Source organism: Phodopus roborovskii, unplaced genomic scaffold, assembly GCF_943737965.1.
Source record: "Phodopus roborovskii unplaced genomic scaffold, PHOROB, whole genome shotgun sequence".
In the NCBI taxonomy this organism is placed as follows: domain Eukaryota; kingdom Metazoa; phylum Chordata; class Mammalia; order Rodentia; family Cricetidae; genus Phodopus; species Phodopus roborovskii.
In genome coordinates, this window is record NW_026126636.1 from 13,666,753 (window position 1) to 13,673,842 (window position 7,090).

A 7,090-nucleotide genomic window follows, 5' to 3' on the forward strand; every position below is an offset into this window, starting at 1 on the left:
TCCACTATAAAATGGATTTGGGAGTGACTGGGGGTTAAAGTGTATAATTAGTTGGGTGTCGTGGTGCATGCATTATATCCCAGTGCTCAGGAGGTAGAGAGGAGCAGATTGAAGTCTGTGAGTTCAAGGCCAGCCTGGTCTACATAGGGAGTTCCAGGACAACCAAGGCTATGAAGTGAGACCCTGTCTCAAAACAAAACAAAAAGCCAAACTTCAATGAACAAACATGCAAGCAAAAGGTGTAACTACCACTTATGGTAGAAGTGAGAAATTCAATGCATTGCTAAGGTGTGCCAGAATTTCTGCTTTAGTACATTTAGTATTTTTTTTTAATGCTTGTGTATAAATTAAGAATTTAAAAGAATTAACAGAAATTGGATGGAAGAATGGAACAAATCAACAAAGGAAATAAAGAACAGTAAGGAAAACTCAACCAGTTCAATAGAAAGTCTGGGAAGGAGAAAATGGAAAATAAAAGGCATATTAAATAAATATGCCAGTAATTACAAGTGTAAACAGATCCATTCCCTTGTATCACTTAACAGAAGGACTCTGGACTTGTTCACACCTAACAATGTGACTTTGAACTACTTAAAGCAAAACCTTCAAGAAGCAATGGATAAAAGGATAGGGTACCAGTTTGTATTAATTGGAACTATTTAGAATAGATAGATAGATAGATAGATAGATAGATAGATAGATAGATAGATAGATAGATAAAGCAGACAAAATATAACCAAAAAATAGTGGTGATATAAATACAGTTAAGAAGCTAAACCTTATGAACATCAATAGAAATTAATGCTTAGCAATTAGAGAATGCATTTTCTTGTCTAACACCACAAACAATTCAAATCAATCATACCTTAAACTAAAGGAAGCCTTAAGAAATGACAAATCCCACAGACTAGTTCTATTTGACTGCAATGCAGCAGATCTTTAAAAATCTACATTCAAAAGGCATTTCTTTTTTACATAGAATTCAGAATGGTAAACGCATTCCTTTATGCCACTAATGGAAACAAAGTGCAGATCTGAACCACGATGAGGTATGTGGGATCCGGTTCAAGTGGCACTTGGAGGAGAATTTATAGCCTTCGATACATATGTTAAAAATTAGGAGAGAATAAAAATAAATGAGATAAATATGCAACTCAAGAAGCTAGGAAAAGGAGCTCAAATAACCAGGAAAGAAATCAAGAGCAAATTAAACAGCAAAGGAGAAAGAATGTCGTCCATAGAATCAAAAGCCTCTTTTAGAAAAAAATGAAGACACACACACACACACACAAATCCAACCAAGAACTGTATCAATAAGAAATATAATCCCATTGGAAAAAAGATTATAAAGTGTAATCTAAAGTATTTTATAAGGCTTGTATAACTTTGATACCAAAACCAGACAAGGACAGTATAATAATAATAATAATAATAATAATAATAATAATAATAATAGTGTGACCTGAGATGCTAAAATGATATCCAGCTGCATGTGCATATAAACCAGATCCTCATAGGCATGGTTAAGTAGGGCTTAGGAATGAAAACACATTTTAACCTCAGAAACTGTTGGCATTCACATCCTTAGTAGATAGGAAATCATCAAATCCCAACAAATATAGAGAAGCCATAAAATTAAACTCACGAATGGTATAATTTTTTTTTAAGCTAGGAATTTTATAACCTCCAATAAAGGGTCTCTGCCAAAATGTCCACAGTGGCCATTTGTATTTGATGGCAAAGATAAGACTGTCCTTTCTTTCTAGTCTGGAATCAGAGTTATTTCATCTCACCACAGAAATACGATTGTTAATGAGTTTCAAACAAACAAACTAAAAAAAAAAAAAAACCCAGTCATTAATGAACATCTCTGGGAAATCTATAGAAAGACAATCAGGTAACAACAACAACAAAAACCCTTCAGCCGCTTCACCGGTTCTCACACTAACACACAGCCAGCAACGGCCAATACTCCCTTCAAACACTGTCTAAAGCAAGCAGGTCAGTTCATGAGAAAAAATCATATAAACCCAAACTGAGAAATGTTCTAAACAATATTTCCCTTTGTACAACCCAAACAGCCAAGTTTATGGAAAAAGAGGAATGCTAAGAAACTCTGAGGGTCTGAATTTAAGAGTGTCTGTGTGTGTGTGTGTGTGTGTGTGTGTGTGTGTGTGTGTGTGTGGTGTTGTGGAGTCCTGTTTGCTTGTGTGTGTGTGGTGTTGGGGGCCTGTGTGTATGTGTGTGTGTGTGTGTGTGTGTGTGTGGTGTTAGGGGTCATGTGTGTTGGGGGGTTTTGTCTGTGTGTGTGTGTGTGTGTGGTGTTGTGGAGTCCTGTTTGTTTGTGTGTGTGTGGTGTTGGGGCCCTGTGTGTGTGTGTGTGTGTGTGTGTGTGTGTGTGTGGTGTTGGGGGTCCTGTGTGTGTGTGTGTCTATGTGTGTGTGTGTCTAGTGTTGTAGAGTCCTGTTTGCTTGTATGTGTGTGGTGTTGGGGGTCCTGTGTGTGTGTGTGTGTGTGTGTGTGTTTGGTGTTGGGGGGTCCTGTGTGTGTTTATGGTTTTGGGGTTCTGTGTGTGTGTGTGTGTGTGTGTGGTGTTGGGGGTCCTGTTTGCTTATGTGTGTGTGGTGTTGGGGGTCCTGTGTGTGTGTGTGTGTGTGTGTGTGGTGTTGGGGGTCCTGTTTGCTTATGTGTGTGTGTGCTGTTGGGGGTTCTGTTTGTGTGTGTCTGTGGTGTTGGGGGTCCTGTTTGCTTGTGTGTGTGTGTGTGTGTGTGTGTGTGGTGTTGGGGGTCCTGTGTGTGTGTGTGTGTGTGTGTGTGTGTGTGTGTGGTGTTGGGGGTTCTTTGTGTGTATGTCTGTGTGTGTGTGTTTCTGGTGTTGTAGAGTCCTGTTTGCTTGTGTGTGTGTGGTATTAGGGGTCGTGTGTGTGTGGTGTTGGGGGTCCTGTGTGTCTGTGGTGTTAGGGGTCGTGTGTGTTTGGTGTTGGGGGGTCCTGTGTGTGTTTATGGTTTTGGGGTTCTGTGTGTGTGTGTGTGTGTGTGTGTGGTGTTGGGGGTCCTGTTTGCTTATGTGTGTGTGGTGTTGGGGGTCCTGTGTGTGTGTGTGTGTGTGTGTGTGTGTGGTGTTGGGGGTCCTGTTTGCTTATGTGTGTGTGTGCTGTTGGGGGTTCTGTTTGTGTGTGTCTGTGGTGTTGGGGGTCCTGTTTGCTTGTGTGTGTGTGTGTGTGTGTGTGTGGTGTTGGGGGTCCTGTGTGTGTGTGTGTGTGTGTGTGTGTGTGTGTGGTGTTGGGGGTTCTTTGTGTGTATGTCTGTGTGTGTGTGTTTCTGGTGTTGTAGAGTCCTGTTTGCTTGTGTGTGTGTGGTATTAGGGGTCGTGTGTGTGTGTGGTGTTGGGGGTCCTGTGTGTCTGTGGTGTTAGGGGTCGTGTGTGTTTGGTGTTGGGGGGTCCTGTGTGTGTTTATGGTTTTGGGGTTCTGTGTGTGTGTGTGTGTGTGTGTGTGGTGTTGGGGGTCCTGTTTGCTTATGTGTGTGTGTGCTGTTGGGGGTTCTGTTTGTGTGTGTCTGTGGTATTGGGGGTCCTGTTTGCTTGTGTGTGTGTGTATGTGTGTGTGTGTGTGTGTGTGTGTGTGTGGTGTTGGGGGTTCTGTTTGTGTGTGTGTGTATGGTGTTGGGGATCCTGTGTGTGCATGTGTGTGTGTGTGTGTGTGCGTGTGTGTGTGGTATTGGATGTCTTGTTTGTGATGCAGACAGTAATAAAAAGATGGGTAAAATCCAAACGTAATCTATATTCTCAAATTTTGTGCTAGTATTGATTTCTTTTTGACGGCATCCTGTGCCAAGGTTCTGCGACGATGTTTTCATGCAGGAAAAATTGCAACAGGAATCTTTGCATTATCTTGACAATTTTTACAAATCTGAAATTATTGTTTTTTATTATTTTTACAAAATAACCAAGTATAAAAGACCCACAATAATGAAGAGGAAAAATACCTCCTAAAGGCAAACAGGACCTTTAAAGCAAAAGAAATAAATTAATTAATTAATTTAAAAATACCTATTACATGATCTTGTTCATATCTGTAGGATATGAACAAACGGCAGCACAGACCATGGTCAGAGATGAAGGCATTTGATAGCGGGACATTTGCCTCCTTATCTAAATTACTCTTTAGCCTTAACAAAACATGAATACAAATCTCAGGAGGCTATTTCATCAAACTCGACAAGCCCATTTGAAAATTCATTTGGAAGCAACAAGGTGAGGAACATTCGGGAGTATTTAGAAAACCAAAGGGTGGAGCGGCCCCTTCAGAAGTCAAGGCACCACAAATCAGTATTAATGAATATGGTGTGTTCATACACAGAGGTAGGCAAATAGACCAATGGAGCAGACCAGAAGGTTCAGAAAGACACATGCCTTCCTGCTATAAAAGCACATAGTGTGTGTGTGTGTGTGTGTGTGTGTGTGTGTGTGTGTGTGTGTCTGTGTGTGACATCCCTAGAAATACAAAAATACAAAAATCAAATGTCCTAAAACCCAATATTTATTAGAATATTAGACTCTCTAATAATTTCCTTAAGGACAGTTTTCTTCAGGTATAAAAAAACTAAGGAAAAGATAATTGGATTTTATAGTACTAATATCTGACGCTGTTTCAAGAGCCAGAGGTACCGCGGCTCTTTGCATTCTGGTGGTGGTGGTAGTTAGTATGGGGTTAGAAGGTAACTCAAACTCGGGAAAAGGGGGGGAAAAAAACCTTTCATTTGCTTTAAAAGATCCTTCTGTGTGCCTTCCAAAATCAGACCAGTGCAGTGTGGGGAGGGTCTGAGGAAACTCACTAGAAAAACTGGGTGGGACTCCATGGGACAAATCTGGGGTGTATTTTGGATATAGTCGGTGGGATAACCTGAAAGAAATAAAAGATTGTGAGATTTTTGCCTTGTTTTTAGAGATGAGGAAAAAGAAAAAAAGAAATTGATGTTTGATCCTGGGGATTGAACCCGATGTCTCATGCATGCTAGGCAAACACTGTAACAAATGAACTGCGTCAGTCCCTACCCCCTTAACATGTTGCTTTAGGTGCTTTCGAGTTGCCTGTAAAATGCATGAACAAAACATCTGCCTTTCATGTGGATTGTTGAATATACGGGATTGGGAGGGTATGGAGAGTTTTGTGGCATAGGATTAAAATTTGTGATCTATTGATGTATGACTAGGCATTTAAACCTTGTGACTAGGTTAGGAAATACGTGGCTACCTAGGGAGAGGTTGTGTAAGAATGGTGGCCATTTTCTCAGGTATTTAGAGGTTGAGTAAGGAAAGGTGGGCTATGATGGGGAAGAGGCCAAGGTGATAGAGGACCATGCAGTGTCCCCCACAAAAAAAGAGACAAAAGGGTGGTTTGTTGTTACTGTTGCATTTTAGATGTTAAATGATTAAGCATGACAAGAATTGGTAAAATTGCCATACAATTTCAGGCACGTCAAAAGCAAGTCTTCATGGCACGTATGTTAGCTAAAGACCTGCAGTGAGGCTGTGGAGTTGGTGAAAGATTATGGAGGGATAGTGAGCTTGAGGAAAGGGGGTCCTTTCTCTGCGGGAGCTCTTACAGCCTACAGAATCCTCAAGGGAACCGATGACCCGTGACCCAGAGATAAACTGGTTTTGCAGATAGAGAGGATGGAGTCCATCGGTTAAAATACACCCCCCACCCAGAAAACTTTAACAAGACATTAGGATTCCTTGGGGGCTCCAAAACCGATCTTGGTGGAGATCTAAGCATGGACATCGTTTAACAGCTCTCCTGTTGAGCAGAATGAATAGTCAGATTAAAAGATTTAAACACAATATGGTGTTCACCTTCACTGCAGGCGTTTGCATAGGAAGGGACAGTATTTTCATTCAGACGTTATGCGTATAAGAAGACTCTGTGAGGCGAGAAAGCCTATCTAAGGTGCAGGGATTTAAAACTGCGTAGCCTTTGCACAATCTCAGCACTTTTCTATCTAGCAAGCAACCACGAATAGCTATTTAATCATAAATATAAAATGGAATTCGAGGTATCAGATTTGCTGTACTCCTAGGTAAAAAATGTTTTTTAATCCACGGACCACCGTCTTGCGTGTCCTCCCCCCCCCCTTTAAAATGAAAATACTGCATTTTATGTGCCCAATAAAAATATACGATCTGAAGTTTTAGCGGCCACACAAAAATACGATTGTGCGTATTTACTGGAATTCAATTCTGTCCTGCAGAGTACGTTTTTAGTTACAAAAAAAAAAAAAAAAGGACCCTCCGTAAATACCCCCGAAATTAGTGTTTCGCACACCTGTGCTTATTTCCTTTACTTAAATCCCTTTGCCGTAAAATGGTTTCATCAATAGTACATTAACAAACTTTTAATAATTCATTGATTTTTTTACTGCCAGGGAAGAAATACCGTCTATCTGCCAAAGAAATTCATGGTCTCAGAGAATAAAGCCAAAATCATCTTTCCATAGTCTGTCCTCCCCTCCCCCATTTCTTTTCCTAGAGGTAAACCAGTTAAAATTTTCTTGTACATCGTTCCAGAACCTTCGCCCACATTTCTATTTTATTTTTAACAAAGAAACAAGTGACTGGGGGGAAAAAGAGAAAACCAAACTTACCACTCCCGTGTCTACGGTCTTCAGCAACGTGTTTTATTTCACTGAATCTATTACGATCTTGGTCCTTTATGGCAGCGATGCCTCCGCTATTTTTCCCGGAGACGCAGGAATCTCTTCTATCAGAGGCGGGCTTGGTAATGTGCGCGCTCACTCCCCTCGCAATTTTTCGCTATTCTACGCAGTAGATTCGTGCAAGGGTGGGTGAGAGCGCGCGCGATTCAGCGCAGTGGCAAAAACCGCCTTCACCCGGTCTCGCAGGTTGGCAGCTCTCTGTGCCGAGTCAAATCATGATTCTTCCAGCCATTAGTATTGTCCTGTGACTTGCGTTCTCTTTTGCCCCCCCCCTTTTTTTTTTTTTTTTTTTTTTTTTTTTTTTGATTTGCCTTTGTCCCTTGTTGGTTTCCAATAGGTCTTCGTTTATTAAGGAAATTAGCCTAGTGCTTGG